Source organism: Octodon degus, unplaced genomic scaffold (genome assembly GCF_000260255.1).
Source record: "Octodon degus isolate 3935 unplaced genomic scaffold, OctDeg1.0 scaffold00207, whole genome shotgun sequence".
NCBI classification, from domain to species: domain Eukaryota; kingdom Metazoa; phylum Chordata; class Mammalia; order Rodentia; family Octodontidae; genus Octodon; species Octodon degus.
Window position 1 is genome coordinate 3,895,055 of NW_004524783.1, and position 19,814 is coordinate 3,914,868.

General features: G+C 43.1%; 1 long non-coding RNA gene across 2 annotated transcripts; it reads left to right on the top strand.

Annotated features, from left to right (window-relative positions):
* Positions 1-16: 16 nt before the first annotated feature.
* LOC111813634 lies at positions 17-17,174 on the top strand. Of its 2 annotated transcripts, XR_002818834.1 has the most exons (4): positions 17-604; positions 9,969-10,227; positions 10,306-10,461; positions 17,005-17,174. It is a non-coding gene; the product is annotated as an uncharacterized LOC111813634 (long non-coding RNA). The 2 variants fall into 2 exon arrangements; XR_002818833.1 differs by lacking the exon at positions 17,005-17,174 and having other exon boundaries at positions 10,306-10,495.
* The last annotated feature ends 2,640 nt before the right edge of the window (positions 17,175-19,814 follow it).

Sequence of the window (19,814 nt, forward strand, 5' to 3'; positions counted from 1 at the left end):
TCGGAGGGCGGGCGCGGCGGCCGCGCGAGCCTTGGCAGCCTGGGGTTCCGGGAGCGGAGCGCCGCGAGCGTGGGAAGCGCGGGCGAGCTCCGAAAGGCCCGGCCAGACGCTGCCGGCCCTGCGTGGCGCCCCCGTGAGGGCTCGCGCGTGGACACCGAATGGGCTCCGTCGCAAGTGCTGGAGACAGGTTATCCGCCCCAGGCCCGGAGCCGCAAGGTCCTTGTCTGTAAAACGAGACCCGAAGAACCCACCCCATCGGCCTAGCCGCCTCCAGGCCGACTTCGCCCTACTCCTTGCCTCGTCTTGCTCCCGGGGAGGTCGCGGGAAGACGCGGGGCCCAGGAAGCGCGAGCAAATGGACCTTCACAGAAGATGCCAGTCGAGCTTGAGTGTGCCTCATGAAACCCAGCTCGTGGCTGCAAGCGAAGGGAAGGGATGGGTGTCAGAGGTGACGAGATCAAATGCTGGAGAAAACAAAACCTCTGCATGGTGAAACCTGCGTATAATACACCTGCGTACTGGACATGAAGAGCTACCCAGTGTACAGCAGCCGCCAGTGAGGGAGAAGGAGGTCACAGGCCAACCGAGGAGCCTGCAGCGAACAGGTAGTACGGAGATAGAGCTGCAAGCTTCATGGGAGCTTATGTTTGGCTTAACATCTGTATACAAATTATCTATTTTTAAAAATCTATAGATAACATGTATATATGTGGAAGTACACAAGCTTCCTTGCTCTGTCACTTGATTGGCCTTGAAAGAAAGAAAGAAAGAACAGCCAGCCAGAGCTCCTTAGGGAAATGGCTAGTTCTGGTACAGGAAATGTTTAACGTGAGCCTGGAGCATCCTGTTGTGCCTGAAGGTAAGGAAGAGCTTCTTCCCCTGAAAACAAAAACATTTGCTTAATAACAGAAAGATGGGGGATGTCCCAGGAACACTGGAGCCAACTGAAAAAGCTTCCAGCGGCCAAAACTAAAACAATATGAGAAAAAAAAAAAAAAATAGAGCGCTATTTGATTATAACCCAAAGCATAAAATAATGAGTCCATACTGATATGAGTAAATCATTAAGTAATTCTGTGCCCTGCATGAAATGGAACAGCAGCCCTTTCTCCCTAGGTGTGGGCAGAACACAGTAACTTCCTTCCAGAGTACAAAATGGAAAAGAGAAAAAGAACTAACTTAGCCAGATGGTCAAAGTGAATGTCAAAAGCAGTAAGTCATGTTGGATGCAAATTGCTTTTTACCTCTATGGGTTTCCTTCTCAAAATCCGGACTGTACTCTTAACAATGACAAAAGCATTAGAGGAGTTGCTGCTGAGACAGCAGCCACCTGACCAGCACTTCCCTAAGCTAACAGGCTCATCAAAAATAAGGAGAGTCTGGGAAACTACCCCAGCCACAAGGATCTTAAGGAAATAAGAGGACTAAATGCAAGAGAGTGTCTTCATATAGTCCTGGACTTCAGATAGAGATTCAAGAAAATTCGAGAAATATATGCACTTTAGTTAATTATGAACCAATATTGTTTCTTTGCTTATGAACAATGTACCCTCAATAAAAAATACAATGGTGGAAACTGGGTAAAGAGTATATGGGTATATGGGAATTCTCTTCACAACTTTTCAGTAAATGTTAATCTATTTTCAGATAAAATCTTACTTTCAATTTTTTAGTTAGATAAGCAGTACCTCAAAAAAAAAACCAGTAGATTCAAATTTCACAGGCCATCAGCTCAGGTGTGCTCACATGTTTCCTTTTCTTATTTTTCTCTCAGTTGATTTCTATCTCCAGTTCTCATTCCCTGCTCCAGAGACACAAAGTTTAGCATTAGTTCAGGGGAACTCAGTCCGGAAATTATCTTTGTCAGTTTGAGCATTGTCCCCTGCTGCACTTTCCCCAGGATGAAGCCAAGCTCTCAGAAGTATTCAGAGTGCCATAGGGAAGCTGGCCCTCATCTTTGGCCATGAGGAATTCATGCTGGCATGTCTGATCTTCCAGCCACTGTCCTGCTGGATTGCAGGCATTGCTCAGGCCCCTCGCCCCACTGTGGGAACTCAGAGTCTCAATCGAGCTGTGCCCCTCCCAAGCTACTCCCAGCCACCCAGGAAAATACTCAGCTGCTGGCTGAGTGCTCAGACACTTGACCCCACCTAGCCCCAAAAAATCAGACCAAAATTGCTGCTCTCCATCCTGCAGGCACAACTGGGTACAGGCTTTCTCAGAGACATGGTAGTTGAATGCTCCCCTATCTCTACCACCCCAAATTAAAGAATATTTCTTCAGAAGAAAAGCCTCACTTCAGTTTCCTCTGGATGTCTTCAGAATCTACTGTTTCGGGCCTGATCTTTGTGTTCTGCAAAAGTGTCAGCTTTTAATATTCAACAACTTTTCCCCTCTCATCTATCTTCTCTGTCATGGGTTCCTAATGTGTTTCTTAAAATTCAGAAGCCAAGTGTAACCTTTTCTCTATAGCCCTTCTATAACCCCATCTTCTGGACAGTGAATACTGAGTCTCTACCTCTTGCTAAAATAAAATGGTGGGAAAAGGTCAAGAATTGGAAAAAGTTAAAAGTGCCTGAAGGAAAGGGAGACAGATTAGATGATATCCAATGGCTACAAAAAGGTTGGTGATCCTTGCTGGAAATGACAGGTGGACAAGGGCAATCATGTGGGAGGAATCCTAGGTAGGGAAAGCTCTGAGTGCTGGGAGTTGGCCTGGAGGGGAAGGTGACAGAGGTTGTTGGGGACTGGGCTGGGCAGGCAAGGGTTGATGTATATTTGGGCAAGGAGAGACACTAGAGTTTTGGGATCCCAATTCTGCCAGCTCTGCTATCAAAGATAGTCAGGTCCAAGAAAGAGATATAAAAGACTTATCTTTTTCTTTTCTTTTTTTCTTTCTTTTTTTTTTTTTTTCCCGGGGATTGAACTCAGGCCCTTGTGCTTGCCAAGGAAGGGCTTATTCCCCTGGCCATCTCCCCGGCCCAAAGATATGAAAGACTTATATCTGAGCATAGGACACACACTTTTGCTTAGAAGTAGATATTTCCTTCTCATGTATTTATATTTATTTTAATATAAAAATAATGTCTTTGGCTTGGGGTATAGCTCAGGGATACAGCATGTACTTGCCTGGAAGACTCACCCAGATTGCAGTAAAAGGAAGAGGCTGCACGTAGGTTTTTTTCCCCTTCTGCCATCTAAGCATGTGCAGGAATATAAACAGGGTCTCATGACAGCTGTTGTTGATCCCACCCAACCTTCAAAATGTAGCTCAAATTTCAAACCCCTTCTTGAAGCTCCTACATAACTCAAATTGATCTCTCTACTCTGGATTTTGTGGCACCAGACATTTTGGCATTTAATTATGTACTACATGACATTATTCACATCTTTTTTCATGTTTAACACTTGCCTACAAGAAAAAATCCTTTATAATCAATATACAGGTACCCACATGCCTCCTATCTGCCAGAACCACTGTAGCCCAACAGAATGAAGCAAAATGAGGCATCATCTGGAAAGGCTACTGCAGGTTGTCTACTCAACATCTTTTCTCTCCTTCCTATCAGGATCCATGCCTGCTTTCTGAAAACTACATTTCCCAGCTCTGGTGTTCACATGACAAGGTGTTGGCCAATGAGATATAGGTGGAAAGGGCTGGGGAGGGCTCCCAGGAAAAGGGCAGACTCAGGGTGGACATGCCTTTTGTCCTTTGTCCTCTCTGCTGGGAAACACATACAAGATGTTGGAGGTAAAGAAGCCATTGAGTAACTATGAATGAGACAAAGCACACGGTATGGACTTCTGAGTAAGCAACCCACCTGTCAATTTTTTGTTACATAAGAACCTGACTCAGTTAACTGGCTGTAAGTTAGGTGTTCGGTTATGTCCAGCCAAACCTGCTCCTGCCTGATAGTCCAGCTTTTCACACTTTTCCACCAAAAACAAAACCCTGAAGAAGGAAGACAGAGAAAAATCAAGGGAAAGTTATGCACTTGGGGGACTAAAAGGGTACCCTAAGGAATCATCAAATGACAAACATATCTTTCAAGTTGCTGGCTCTTTCTTAGAAATGAATGTAGATTTTTCCTTCTCATAAATATAAATAAATATATTTATTTTAATATAAAAATAATGTCTTTGTTTGTGGTGTAGCTTAGAGATAGAGTACATACTTGCCGGGCAATGCAAGACCCTGGGTTCAACACCCAGCATTACAAAAAAGTTTTAAGCGTTCTCTTTTAACTAGTGCTTCAGGTAGAAGGATGTTTCTCACCCCACTGTGTGCACACACACCCACAAAACATTCTGGCTTCTAGAGCCCTGAAGCAATAAATGTCTATTGTTTTAAGCTACCCAGTTTATGGTACTTACAGTTCGGGCATTGATATACAAGCCAATCTATTTAGTTCTCTAATTTTTGAGTCAAATTATCATTCTAGGAAGATATTATATATTGATCTTATAGATAATAATTTTTGGTGCTTAAGGTAAAGAAAAAGAGTCCGGAGAATGAGGAGAATTGCCATTTGAATGGCTATAGGAACAAATAGATATGAACAAGAATATGTTGTGAAATGTCTAGGTGATAACTTGACCTCTGGACTGGGGATGTAGCTCAGCATGATAGAATGTTTGCCTAGCAAACATGAGGCCCTGGGATCAATTCCTGGAAACTTAAAAAAAAAAAAAAAAAAAAAAAATCAGTAGCTTGATCTCTGACCAGAATTTGAAATGTTGTTAGTCAGTTTTCTGTTATAACAAAATACCTGAGACTAGCTACTTTGTAAAGAAAAGAGGTTTATTTAGCCCACAATTTTGGAGGCTAGGTACCCAAGATAGTCCCTGCCATCAGTTCAGCCTCTGACAAGTGTCCCCTTGACTGTCACATTGCAGTAGGTGGCAGGAGAATATGTGAGAGGGGAAGATCACACAGGATGACAGGAAACTGGGGGTCCAGGAGGGAAGAATCTTGTTCTTTATGACACCCCTCCCAGGAGATCTAGTAAGGGTCCTATGAAAGGGGTATATTAGTTCTTTCCAAGGACAGTGCCCCAGTGACTAATCGCCTTGCACTACTTACCACCCCTTAAAGATTCCACGTTACCTTTCAGCATCCCTACACTGGAGGCTGAGCTCCTGACATAGGAGCTTTCAGGGAACACACTTAAGCCACCACAGAATCCTACCCCTCAATTTGAGCTGGAGAGTATAAACACTCCTTGAGCTTCCAGACTGGACTGTTAGTTAAACTAACAAGGACATGAAAGTTAAAAAGTGAGTAGGAAATGGGGTGAGGGGGAGAGTTTAGGAGCCATACATTGTGTAACCCTGCAAAGGGTGACTTGAAGTGCCCTTAGGACTCCCCACTTGGCTCTGGGCTAAATTAAGGAGGAGGTTGAGGAAGAGAAGTCCATGCCAGGGGCCCAGAACATTTCATTCCACCAGGGCATGCCAAGTCTGCTCACAAATGACTCCAAATGGTCCTGGATCTTTGGTTTGGAATGATCACTAAGCCAGAAAGATCCAAGCCAGAGCCAGCTTGCCCTGCTCTCAACCCTAGGCATGAGAATCCCAAGAATTGCTGAGTGTCCACCATGGTTTCTTGGTGGAGACTTCTGAAACCCGGCCCACCGGTGATTTCTCTGTCATTGAAATTCTTCTGAACATACAAATCAAGCAGAGCGGAGCTGGTGAGAAAAGGAAGAGTGAATTAGCAAAATGAGCCTGGAAAGAAACACGGGATGGAATATCCAGGGCATTTGGGGAGAATGAGGAGTGTGTGTGTGTGTGTGTGTGTGTGTGTGTGTGTGTGTGTACCCTTGCTTTCACCTGCCTAACTTTGGGGTTGAAACTAGCACAGATCTTGGTCTGATAGCAGAGGAACCTCAAGATACAAAAAGGGGAAGAAAAGAGAAAGGTAGATCTGGTTCTTAAATGAGCTCAAATTTGGAAATTGCAGTTGTATTATCACTAGTGCGTAAATGGGAGAGATGTGTAGGAGAAGTGACATTATCTGTATTTACTACCATGGCATCAAATTTGATCGATGTTCATTGCTTCAAAACTGCTGACTTTCTGTTCTCTGCCAATATCTTAAAGAATTCCAAATTGACCCCAGGCCTAAAATTTGCAGGATCTGAAATTCTACCTCATGAGATTCATTCGTCCTAATCCTGACTAACTGTTGGTTTTCAAGATTTGTCTTTAAAGGATAAATACCCCCTGGGAGTGCTAACACCTCAACCTTTATCACTTAATACCTTGCACAGAAGATTAGTGGATTAGCTGAGCACTGGCTCAAGGTAATGCAGGATAGAAAAGGGAAAAGAGCAATGGAAGCCACTACTTAGGAAGCACCTACTTTGCTTTCGTGTAGAGTGCTGTTCACTCGTGTCCAGAGCAGAGTCTGAGAAAAGCCCTCTCTTTTTCATTTGCAGTAGCGGTGAGGATTTTTATATTCAAGGTTACTGATTGCTCACCGAAACTTCAGGCCTATTTCACACAGGAAGCCACATAAGGAGTTTGTGTCCCTGGTAACATAGCTCAGTGGTGTTGCACCTGCCTGGTAAGCTCAAGGTCTGGAGTTCAATTCCTGGTACCAAAAAAAAAGTTTGTGTTCAGTTTTGGGTGCTTCAAGGATTCTTGATTTATTTGTGCAGCATACATTTATTGAGCTCCTACTATATGGCAGGAACTCGTCAAGCTCTAAGGTCACCAAAGTAAACCACAAATGCCCACATTCTTTCCTCACAGCTTACTTTCTAGTGGGGATAGGATTGAGTAATGGACAATAAACAAGTAAAATGCATCTTGGCTAAGCGATGAGTGCAGCAGAAAAGAATGAGAAAAGGGGGAAGTCTAGGGGATGGGGCAATAAGCAATTTTAGATGTGACATTCAAGCAAAGATCAGAAAGAAGAATGCAATAAGTACATCTGAAGAAAGGGCACCTGAGAGAATAGAACAGCAAGAACAAATGTCCTGAGGCGGGAACAATGATGCTATTTCAAGAACACAGAAATGTTCATTGTGGTTGAGTGTTGGGGAGAACTAGATGTAGTCAGTGAGGTGCAGGAATTTTATCACTTAAAATCTTCCAAGAGCTAAGGATTTGGCCTTTTACTCAAAATGAGATGATGGGTAGGGTTTATTTGTTTAGTTGACACAGGCTCATGCTGTGTAGTTTAGGGTGGCCTTGAACTCACTGTGACCCAGGTTGGCCTCGGGCTTGTGGCAGTCCTCTTGCCTTAGCCTCCACAGCGCTGGGACTGTAGATGTATGCGACCCCATTCAGTGGATGTGGACTATTGTATGGAAAAAGTCTGAATGATTTTAGTTTAAAAGTAGATTATATGGGCTCATTAGGATGTTAGGAAATAAAGCAGATGTGAAAAACCTTCTTTGCAAAAACTGGCACTGTGGTTTATCTGAAATACTTTCCTGTTGCTAAGACACAATACCCAATACCCAGAATTCTAAGGGGGAAAGGTTTACAGTATTTTGGCTCACAGTTTGTAGGGGTTTTCGTTCATAGTCAGCTGGCTCCAACACAAGGATGGCAGATGGGCATGGCAGCAAAGAAACAGCTCATGGCCTGGCAGCAGGAAGCAGAGACCGAGAGCTCAAGGGAGGAGGGGGGAGGACCAGGCCACACCCCCAGTGACCACCTCCTTCTCCTCCCTACATCACAGTTAGCTGTAAATTCATCAGCAGACTAATATGCTGCTGAGTATCACAACCCCAGGTTCTAGTCACCTTCCCAAAGCTCTATCCTATGAGCCCATGAGGCGTTAAGGGGACACTGAGACATAAACCATACCAGGCTGCACTCGTCTCCCCTGGTGAAGGCTCCTTAAGCTAAGACCATTATAGTGACTCACAGGACTGCACCTAGGCAGACAGGCCAGGAAAGCAGAGATGCCCTCCTGCAAAAGCAATGCTGAGGAGTCCCATGGGAACTGCCCCCGCACTGCCAGTGGCCTCCATAGTTGGTCCGTGTGTTCTGATCCATAGTGCTGAGGATGCTATCCCTCACAAACTAACATGACTGCAGATACCTCCTTCCTCACCTGCCAAGTCTTGGCCACCTGAAAATACAAACACAGTTGGGGAAAATCACTCCTTAGAAAGCATGTTGACCTCTTTTTATTTTTTGTTTGTCTTCTAGTTTCAGGGAAGAATTCATGGGTTGCACAAAGCAGCAAGGGAACCCAACTAAAGATCTGTGCTTCTCTTTCAAACCAGTACAGTTGACACTCTTCTTTCAGACAGGCCAGGCCACATACCCTTCTGAAGAAAAAAGAAGCCCCAGTAAGAGCATCTGTCCAAGCCCTGATACAGACCCTGGGCACATGACAGTGAGACAGGGATCTTGCCTGCCTGAGCCCTGCCTCTAAGAGGATAACATCTTTGTAGTCATTGATTGGATCCCCTAACTCCCAGCCAGCCTTCTTCCATCCCTATCTTTGTCAAGGGCTAAAGAGACACTCAAGCCAGACTGAACTCCTTCCTACTCTAATTAGAAGATTGGAGAAAGGAGGCAAGGTGTGTGGCACCTCATGGCAGAGGATATGACAGGAAGAGATGGGAGTGTGCCAGGGGCCAGGTCCTGCCAGGCCATGGGCATCACAAAGCTGGTCTTCTTGCCTTTGCCTGGCCTGCACACCAGTTCCCAGCACTGGTCTCCTTCTAATCCACTCCTTTTCCTGAGATCACCTGGGTGGTCTGTAGCTAAAAGCACCCCAGGAGAGAAGAAAGCAGTTCCCGCAGAGGGGTCCCAGCAATAGACTCTCACTGAGTTGGGGGCAGGTGGACAGAATACATGCAGTTCACAGCTCACTAATGACTGATTACCTGCGCTTTCTCAAGAACTGCCCCTGTGATCCCACTGAAGGCAGGAGCCAAGGCCATGTTCATTAGATCCTTCCAAGCATCTGGAAGGATCTAATGAACATGAAGACACCACGTATTTGAAGATCTCTCTTAGCCCTAGTAGTATAGAGGGCCGTTTTGTCAAATTCAACATCAGCTGAATCCTCTCTCTTATGCACAGCTGAATCTTCTGGGAAATGCAGTGGAAATGTCTGGGGGTTACAGCAGGGATGAACATATCTCCCTCTGCACTATGCACCCCTCCCGACTCTTCTTAAAATCTCCACTATTTTCCTGCCTGCTGGAGAAGGAAGGTGACTGAAGATTCCAGCACAGCCATGATGACAGACTGAGCTCACCAGAAAGCCTTGGGCAGGATAACAGGAAAACCAGAGCAGGGATAAGAGGTAACTGGGGCCCTATCCTGGTACTTGGGGTCCCCAGTGGATCCTGAGGAGAGAGCCTTCCCAAGGAGTCATTCTACAGAGGACAGCAGAGATGGCACACCTACATAGCTACCTACAACGCAGGCTTAACTGAAATCCAAAGCACAGACAGGCCTTAATCCTTTCTTTGTAATTCCAAATTCCAAAAATTGTGGAATTTTATTTTCCATTTTATTTTTCTTAATAAACTAAGAACAAAACCCAACTCAACACATGAAGCTGTGCATACATTGTCCCATGTAGTTTCAATCATGGTATTTGTGCAGCAAGATTGAAGAGTAGGATGCTGCTGGGAAAATTCAACATCTCAGTAAACAGTGTTACCAATGTGGTTTATGTCTCAGTGTCCCCCACAAGGCCTCCTGTGCTCATAGACAGGTTTTGGGGGAATGCATGGATTAGGGGTACATAACAGCTGGCCTGCTGTTAGAGGTAGGGGTCTGGTCAGAAGAGGCAGGACTCTGTGAGTGTGACTTAAAAGGCTACACAGTAGTCCCAACTCATGAATAAGTTTCATCCAGATCATTTGTAAGTCAGATTGATTCATGAGTCTAGTAAGTGAGTCTTAGACACCTTTGCCACAAATACACAATGTGAAGCACAAAAACCAATACACACATAATTACTGTAAATTATTTTTCTCTTTACAGCTACCTTAAATGGTCAAACAATGCAGAAGAGTAGTCTCGCTTTTGTTTCCATGGGTATTGCTGTGCACTTCCCAGCAGCCCCCTCCATAGCACCATTGCTTTGCCTGCTGCTTCTGGACACCCTGGACTCCAGCTGAGTGCTACAGTGTTGTGTGCTGTCATACTGTACTGGAAGGAAGCAACAGCATCTCTGTGACAGCGTCTGACAGATGCTGTTCTGGCCACTTGTGTGATCCATTCACATCTAGAAATGTTCCTAGTGCGACATCTGTTCATATATGTGAAAGTCCACACCATGAATGTTCATGTCAGTGACTTACTGTATTTCCTTTCCCAGCTCCTCCCCTGACTCTCTGCTTCCTGACTGCTACGAGGTGAACAGGTCCTCTTGCAAGGCCCTCTGCCATGTCACCCTGCCTCAGAGCCAGGAGGCTATGAATTGAAACCTCTCCAAACTATGAGTTAAAATAAGGCTTCAGGTTGGGGATATCAGGTATTTTGTCCCAGTAACAAGAAAAATGACTAAGATAGTGACCTTTCCATATATATATATATATATATATATATATATATATATATATATGAACTTAGAAAGTATCAGAATCATGCAGTGTATCCAGCTTGTAAGGTTTTATCCTGGAGATTATGGATGTAGGAGTTGCTATGGCTTATGTATAGATTTCCCCCAAAACTTATGCAGTTATAGGGGAGCTTTTGGGAGGTGGCTAGATCTACAGTATGTGATGCTGGCACTAGAGGTGCCCACCCTGTGTGTGTGTGCTACCCTGCCTCAGCCGAGTAGCCGGGTAGAATATAAGGGACAGAAAGAGGGCTGCTGCTGTCTTTTTTCTTTGCTACTTTGTTGTTTGCTGTATTCTTCCTGCCCTGTTTTACCTGGACTGCTTCTCCTCTGCCTTGCCTCTCTGCCTTGGAACCAGCCAACTACTGACTGAAACCCCTACAAACTGTGAGCCAACCTTTCCTCCTTTAATTCTGGGCGCTGCGGAAGGGGTATTTTGTCTCAGCAAAGAGAAAAGTGAGGAAGGTAAGTACATACAAATGACAGATCAGTACAAGAAAAGATGCTCAGTGACATCCATGACAGGGAAATGCAGACCAGACCACAATGAGATGGTCTCATTCATCCACACCAGCATGACAAAAATCAGGACAGGTACTAAGAAGTAACAGGATGTAAGCAAAGCGGAACTCTCATTCATCACCAGAGAGGATGTAAAGCAGTGGAGCCACAGAACAGTTAGAGAACAGTTTGGAAGTTCTTCAAAAAGTTAAACATAGAGTGACTATGCAAGCCAGCTTTTCCACTCCTAGGACACATCCAAGAGAAATGGAAACTTATTTCTTCTCCCAAATCTCTACGCAAATGTTCATAGCAGCATTATCCATAATAACCAAACAAATAGTGTCTTAGCTACTTTTCTCATTGCTGAGACAAAATACTCAACACCCAAAATGAAAGGATGAAAGATTTATTTGGTTCACAGTTCATAAAGGTTTCAGTCCCTGGTTGGCTGGCTCCGAGGCAGGGAGTATGGCAGAGGGGTGGCACAGAGGAGAGACAGGGCGGCGAGGTAGAGGGCGGCACAGAGGAGAGACAGTTCACGGCAGCTGAAAGAAAGCCAAGGCAAGCAAGGGACAAGATGAACCTCTTTCGATCCCTTGTACTGTATCCAGGCTACCAGGATCAGGACAGTAACAAAACCATCAGTGGCCTGATTCGGTAATCACCCACCCTCCGTCCTAGCATTGCACGGTGAATCAGCCACCTCTGACAAAGCCTCACCTGTGACCGCACGAGGCACTGAGAGAACACCAGACACAATCATAACAAGTGGAAACAGCCCAAATGCCCATGTCTTGTGTACCTTGCCTATCCATACAGTGGAATATCCAGTGGTAAGAAGGAATGAGGTCCTGGAACACCCTACATCATGGATAAGACATGAAAACCTCTGCTAAGTGGAGGAAGTGAGACACAAAAGGACAAATGAGGAATGACTGATTCCATTTATATGAGACATTCAGAATAGGTATATCCATAGAGATAAAAAGTAGGTTATGCTTGTCAAGGGCTGAAAAGGGATGAAAGAAGACTAATTCTCAATGTACAGGGCTCTCTGACAGGGGACAAAAATGTTCTAAAATTTAGTTTGTAGCTATGTTTGTACAACTCTGTGACTATACAAAAAAAATCAAATTGTCCAATGTCAATGAATGCATTTTATAGCTTGTGAATTGTATTTTAATAAAGCCATGTAAACATACATTAATAAAAATACAATCCATAGATTGTGGCTGCAGTTAATTCAAAGCAAGGACTAGGATGATAGGGTATCCCAGGAAATTCTCAGGCCCTAGTATAATTGGTAAAAGATAAAACTGGCCAGAAGTGGAATGCTGAAGTAGTAAAGACTCTCATTCAACATTCTTCCCTATGGGCAGAGGACACCAACATCCATGAACTTTGGGGAGTCTGACCACGAACCCCACCAAAGTTAGTCTTGGGCTTTTGAGCCAGCTGGGAATTTCCCCCAGCAGGCGCTATTCTGGACCAACTACCCAGGTGTAATCATATCCCATAGCCCACAGGTACAGTATAGGGGTCTCTTACCATCTTCCTAAGCATACGACAGTTATTTCCACTGAGCTCTGCAGTTTGACATAGGGTGTGTGGCTGTTGGGGACATCCACTATTTAGGTAAGTGACAAAAAAAGTTGCAAAATGTCAGAAGATGGTAATAAAATAGGGAGGAGAGTAGAAATTCCTAGAGCATAAAGACCCTGATTTCTCTCCCTTTCCACCCTGCACCCAATCTAGAGCCAGAGAGCAACGGACCCTGTAGAGAGTCCACTGAGGTCAGCCTCCTGAGGACAGAGCAAATAGAGAAAGGCAGAGAGTGGATGTCCAGGGCCAAAGGAGGGCACCCAGAGCAATCATGCTGCACGCCGGCCTTTAGAAGTCATAAATCAGTCAATAGACACTCTTTGAGTGTGACATTGTGCATGGAGCTCTAAGTGACCAAACCCAGTTGGAAAGATAAAACCCAGCCACTTGACAAGATAATTATGATTACAAAACAATGTGAGTTTAAATAAGTAGATGATATAATGAGACCAAAGGAACTCAGAGAATGGGGGAACCTCTTTTGCCTTGGAGGTAATGAGCAAAGATTTCTTAGGTCAGAATTTCATTTGCTTTTGGTCAAAGGTCAGGACTCACACTGCAAGATTAAATGCACTGTGATCTTTTAAACAAACTGTGGAGATAAAACTATCCACATAGAATAAAAGGAAATGAGTTCTGAGCATAAATACTAGTAAGCATTTAGGAAGAGGTTCATTAAAAACACATTGAATCTATCTATTTCTGTGTCGTTTTAACCAATGCACTCCTAAAACAGATTCTTCCCTTATGCAAGGGAGGGAAGGAGTTTGATTGTTGTAACGAAGTAGCATAGCAAAATCTTTCAGAGCATGACTCTGGCAGTCATGTGACAAACACTGAATGTGGGTGTTACAGTTTGTGTCTAGTTGTCCCCCCAAAGCCTCATGCAGTAATGTGGTGGCTTCCACAGTTTGTGATTAATTCTTGATCCAATGCTGGGATTGCGGGTGTGAGTGCTACACTTGCTCTAGGGCAGACACTCTGGATACAAATGTAAGGAGGAGTATGTGTTCATCTTGGATGCCCATTTCTGGATTGGGTCTTTAAATTTGGGGGCCCTAATGTTTTTTAGTTCTTTATAAATTCTAGAGAGAAGACCTTTGTCTGAGTGCTTATTAGTTAAAATTTTTTCCAAATTTGTGGGTTGTCTTTTCACTTTGTTGGTAATTTCTTTTGACATGCAAAAACTTCTCAATAAGAGTAGGTCCCAGTTGTTAATTCTTTCAAGCATTACCTGTGCAATTTGATTTTTGTTCATGAACTCTTTGCCTACCCCTATGTCTTCAAGAGTTCCTCCTACTTTCTCTTCTGGAGATTTAGTGTTTCTGTTTCAATGTTTAGATTTTTTTTCAGAACTGGGGATTGAACTCAGGCCCCTGTGCTTGCCAGGCAAGCACTTATTCCACTGAGCCATCTCCCCGGTCCCTAGATCTTTAATCCATTTTGGCTTTAGTTTAGAGCATGGTGATGGAATACCCATCTCTGACAAAACTAAACAAAAAAAGGGGCTATAAATGAAGGACCATTCTGTATCTGTATATACAAAATAATTAGGATAGATATACAGCTTCTTTTTCTTAATTCAAAGAGAAGAAAGATTTGTACTAATAGTGTTTAGGCAAGATATCACATATGTATCTTGTACTATGAATAAATACTACAAAGACAACAATATGCAATGTATTAATTATTATGACTGTCCTACTAACCTGTTTTGAAATTGTCTCATTGCTATTTCTTTCTCAATAAAATTAATTTAAAAAATTAAAATTGTCTCATTGCTATCTCTTTCTCAATAAAATTAATTTAAAGTGGTGAGAGAGACAGGCTATCTGTGGCAGCTGCAGCTCCTCCCTTTGCTGTTTGTTGTTTCCCACCACCATGAATGACTGCCCTCTGCCATGTGACACTCTGCCTTAGAGCCAGCTGAGTATGGACTGAAACCTCCACTAACTGTGAGCTAAATAAACTTTTCCTTCCTTAATTTTGGCTGCTGGATATTTTGTCCCAACAATGAGAGAAAAGTAACTAAGGCGGCAGGCTCTGCTAGTTGCCTAGATGCGTGGCCTTGGGGAATGCTGCCAGTACTTCATCTCTTTATGCCTCAGTTTTCTCATCTGTAAAATGAAGGTAAAAAAATACTGTTTACCTGATAATGCTGTTGTGAGGACTTTAAAGAGCTCACACATAAGGATTTACAGTGTGCTAACACATTCCAGATGTGCATTACTATTATATTATTATTATTATTTAAATTAACTGCGCAAGTACATTTTAGCAAACCTCTGCCATGGTTGCTATTGTGATTTATACCTAGATGTTTCCCCACAGCCCCACGTGCTCATTGGCAAGTTTTTGTTTGTTTTGTTGTTTTGAGACAGAGTCTCTCTATGTAGTTTGGGTTGGCTTTAAACTTACTACATAGCCCATGCTGGCCTTGAATTCACAACAGTGATCCTTTGTTTGCCTCCTAAGTGCTAGGATTACTGGTGTGCATGACCATGCCCAGCTGGCAGGCTTTTGCCTGGACTAATGGGTTCATAACTGGCTTAGTGTTAGGAGGTAAGGTCTACTCCAGAAAAGGCGGGTCACAAGGTATGTGGCCTGGAAGGATTTATCTTCCTCCTTAGCTTCTCCCTTCACTCTCTGCTTCCTGTTCACCATGTTCTGAGTAGCTATTCTTCCACCAGGTCCCTCAGCCCTGCCATCTTGCTAGGAGCCAAGCAACTATGGATCGAGACCTCTACAGACTGTGAGCCAAAATCAACCTTTCCTCTTTTAAGTTGTATTTGTCAGGTATTGTGTCCTAGCAGTGAGGAAATAACTAAATTTCCAACAGAGAGCGAATGTAAGGACCTTTGGAGTGAGGGAATACCCATAGATCAGAAAAGAAGTCAAAAACAGTAGGCTGGGTATGGTGGTGTGTGACTGTAACTTCAGCACTTAGGAGTCTGAGGCAGGAATATGGTGAGTTTCAAGCTAACCTGGGCACATAGTAAGACCGTGTCTTACAAAACTAAACAGAAGAAGTATCATAATAAAGACAGAAGCAATCAAGAAAGGAAGCATGAGTTGAGGGACTATACCAGTCAATCCTGGAAGAGACAAATGGGGCAAATTTGTGGTGGGTCTTGACTTCAAACCTCCAACAAGTGACGGGGAGACACTGCTTGCGATGTGAGCAGTGAAGCAATATGATAAAGATGCTGACTTGGGGGAAAATTAACCCACCCAGGATGTGCAAGATGGACTGAAAAAAGAGAGCAGCAGCTACAAAGTTAAGTAACTATTGCAGCCCTCCAGAGCAGGGCTTCCTACTTGTGTGCCCAGACTGGGTTTGTGATTGAGCCAACTTGTCAGATCCTTGTATCCGCCAATGTAGCCCTATGGTGCCTAGGACTGTTGGTAGAAAGATATTTGCTTCCAGTCTTGATAGGGCTAGCAAAAAAGTAATTTTATTTTCTACGTTTGTGATGACAGGAACAAGGTTGTGGAGCACTAACCTGGTTACAAAGGCTTTATTAGTACTATGACAGTAGCAATGCACAGAAAGAAAGCCATATAGGGCCAGTGCATTACTCTTCACATAGGAAAGAGATCAGGAATCCACAGGGTCAGCCAATGGACTGAAAATCTTGGACATCCACACGCAGAAATGGGAATCTAGACCCGCAGATCTTACCATGTACTAAACTAGAATAAACTCAGAAAGGCCAGGAGAAAAAACAGGAGTGACACCCAGAAAGCTGTGTATTCACAGTATGGAGTCCCCAAACAGAGTGGGTTAAGGCAATTTTCAGCATTTAGAAAGAGTCCCTAATACTTGCTGGTGGCCTAGGATACTGTGGGTAGGTCAGATGTGCCCAGAGAGCACTTCTTTTTGGCCACGAACTATGTTCCTCTCTCATGTTGGAATATCCTTTGCACAATAGCCAGCAGCCAACAGCTTACCATATGGGAGGAGAGGTTATCTCTACCTTCTTCCATCCTGTGCTGAGGTACCAAAGATTCTTTCCCAACAAGAGACCCAGGCAGACACCTCCCACTGTCCAGGGAAGGTCCAGTAATGTTCTTTCAGCAAGACTTCCCTGTGTAGCTCTTTGTTAATGGAGCGAGGTGCAAGGAGAGAAGCTAACATCTATTACCTGAAATATATCATTGTGATTTTTCCAACGTGGTGGACTGGCCTTTGAAGCCATTTAAAAGCAATAGTCTTATTCATTCACTCCCCTCCATTTCATTTCCCACATTGGTGACATTTCCTTCAGTGCCTGTTATCTCTTACTTTCCTGTCTCTTCCACTCTACGACATTATCTAATTCACAACCCCTTCTATTTCTCTTTTTCTAGGCCATGCTAAGGTGAAAGGGAGCAAAGGTCACACACTGCTGGATGTTCTACATCTAGCAACTACTCCAGATGGTGCATATCCAGATTATATTACCCTGGAATCCTACAGAAATAATGAAGATTTCATGTATGCATACTGCTTTTATTGGGACTAATCTGCATTTGAAAATGCTGGCCTTATGTTACTTACTTTCCCTTTAATAAATAAAAAATGATGCATTCCCTATTTTAGATTTGGTAGTACGAAAGTTTGTCTCTGCTGACAGATGGTCTTGCTTCCTTTCTTGAGCTAATGCAAACTATGTAACTCACGGTGTTTCTTTTTATACCTTGGAAGTCAAGATGCTCAGAATTAAGAGATGGGTTTATTTGCATCCATTTCACAGTTAAAAAACCTCCCCTTTACTATGTGGCTTTAATTCTTTTATCTTTACTTTAAATTTTTTATTTTACTTCTCTATTTATCCCAAGTTTCCTTGAGTTTTTCTGAAAGAGTTAGAGATGGATATATGAGTGAATGGATGAATGGATAGATGGATGGATGGATGGATGGGTAGTGGGTTGATGGATTGATAGGTAAGTGATTAAATGATATACAAACAGATGGCTAGACAGAAACACCAGCTGGATTCTGTTTTGAACAAGGGAAGAGAAAATCCAGCATAGTTCCTCTCGTACTTGGTCTCCATTTATGCCATGGACCCACCTTGTCTTTCCAGGATCTAGTTCTTTCCATTTGTGTATTTGTTTGTTTGGTTTTTTATGAACACTAGAAGAGTCTGTGTAGTGTATTAGTCAAGAGCATGGCCTTGGAATCAGAGTCAGGTTCAAATTCCATCTTAGCTACTGTATCTGTATAAATATAGGAAGCTTATCTGCCTCCAAGTTTTGTAATTTGTAAAATGAAGGCAACAACACTTCCTACAACATGCAATTAGTTTCCTTAGGCTCAGTTAGATAACACATGTCAATAGTTGAATGTGGCCCACCTAGCACATGGCAAATGCTTAGTTGTAAATCATGAGGTTTTCCTTCCACCTTCTCTGATGCTGCCCTCTCTGGGCGTACTTATCTTATGTTTGGACTATTGCAATAGTCTTCTGATTTGCTTAGAGTTAAGAATCTCTTAGCTGAAAGGCATTACCTACTCCAACACTCTTATCTTACAAATATTAAACAGAAAGCATTGCCAAGAGAAATATCATGCATATGGTGAAACGGTCACATGGTGTGATTGTCAGCAAGCTAGGCTGTTACTCAGGTCTGGGTATAACTTGTGAACCACTGGGCACCTTAAATTTCTAATGAACCACCTAGGAAGGGCACTCAAGATGTGTATACTGTTAGGGTATTTCTGACAAACAGCAGGATGACCTGCTGTAAGGCCTAACCAAAGAACCTCTGGTACCAAGATTCTGCAGGGGCCAGGGCTCCAAGTATGATGATCTTGCAGCCAGAGTGAAGCTAGGCAGAGAGCTAAGATTTGAAGAAGTGAATGAATGGGCTTCATCCCAGCTCCTAAGTACGTATCTGAATCTCAAGGAGAGAAATGATCACAGGAAAAATTAAAGGGACTGACACTGAATCTGTTACACACTGTGTTCAAGTAATACAGGAGTATAAAATTCCTTCATGCAAAAGACAGATCATGGTGGACCTAATGGTGGTGCATATTCATAAACTCAGCTGAAAGGCTGAGGCAAAAGATTGTAAACTGGAGCATAGCCTGGGAAACAGAAAATTAGTGAGCCCCATCTCAAAATTAAAAAAAAAGTATTGGCAGCATTCCACATAGATCCAGAGAAAGAAATCCAAAACTTCATATGGAACCAGAAGAGACTCAGAATAGCAAAAGCAATTCTGATAACAATAGCATAACAGGGGGGCCGGAGAGATAGCACAGTAGATTAAGCGCTTGTCTGGCAAGTGCAAGAGCTTGAGTTCAATCCCCAGTTCTGCAAAGGAAAAAAAACAAAACAAAACAATAGCACAACAGAAGGCATCACAATCCCAGATTTGATGCTATATTACAAAGCTATAGTAATAAAAACAGCATGGTACTGGAACAAAAATGGAAATATGGGATCAGTGGAACAGAACAGAGGAAGCAGAAACAACCTCAGGCACATGCAGCTGTTTGTCTTTGACGAAGGAACCAAAAAATACACTGAAGGAAAAATAGCTTTTTTAAATGCAGAGTGCTGGGAAACTTGGACATCCACATGCAAAAGTGGGAATCTAGGCCCATAGATCTTACTATGTACTAAACTGTAATAAAAACAGACCAATGATCTAAAATGTTAAAATAGGCAGTCCTCTGCTGGAAGATAAATTAGGTGAATCTCCTGAAGACATAGGCATAGGCAAGGACTTTCTGAGCAGAACCCCAATGGTGCATGAACAATACTGAGAATCAACAAATGAGATCATACTATATTTAAAAGATTCTTTCTGCACATCAAAGGAAATAGCAAACAGAGTGAAAAGACAACCTACAGGACGGGAAAAAAATTTTGGTAGCTAATCCTCAGACAAAAGAGCTACTGCATAGAAGATATAGAGAACTCAAAAATATTGGACCACCCAAAATAAAAGACCCAACCAAGAAAATGAGGAATCAAAGTAAACAGACACTTCTCCAAAGAAATACAGATGAACAATAAATACTTGAGAAAAAAGTTCAACAGCCATTGGACATATGCAAGTTAATACTGAGATACTATCTTACCCCAGAAATAATGGCTGTCACCAAAAAAACCTAATAATAACAAATACCGTCAAAGCCGTAGAGAAAAAGGAACTCTTCTATG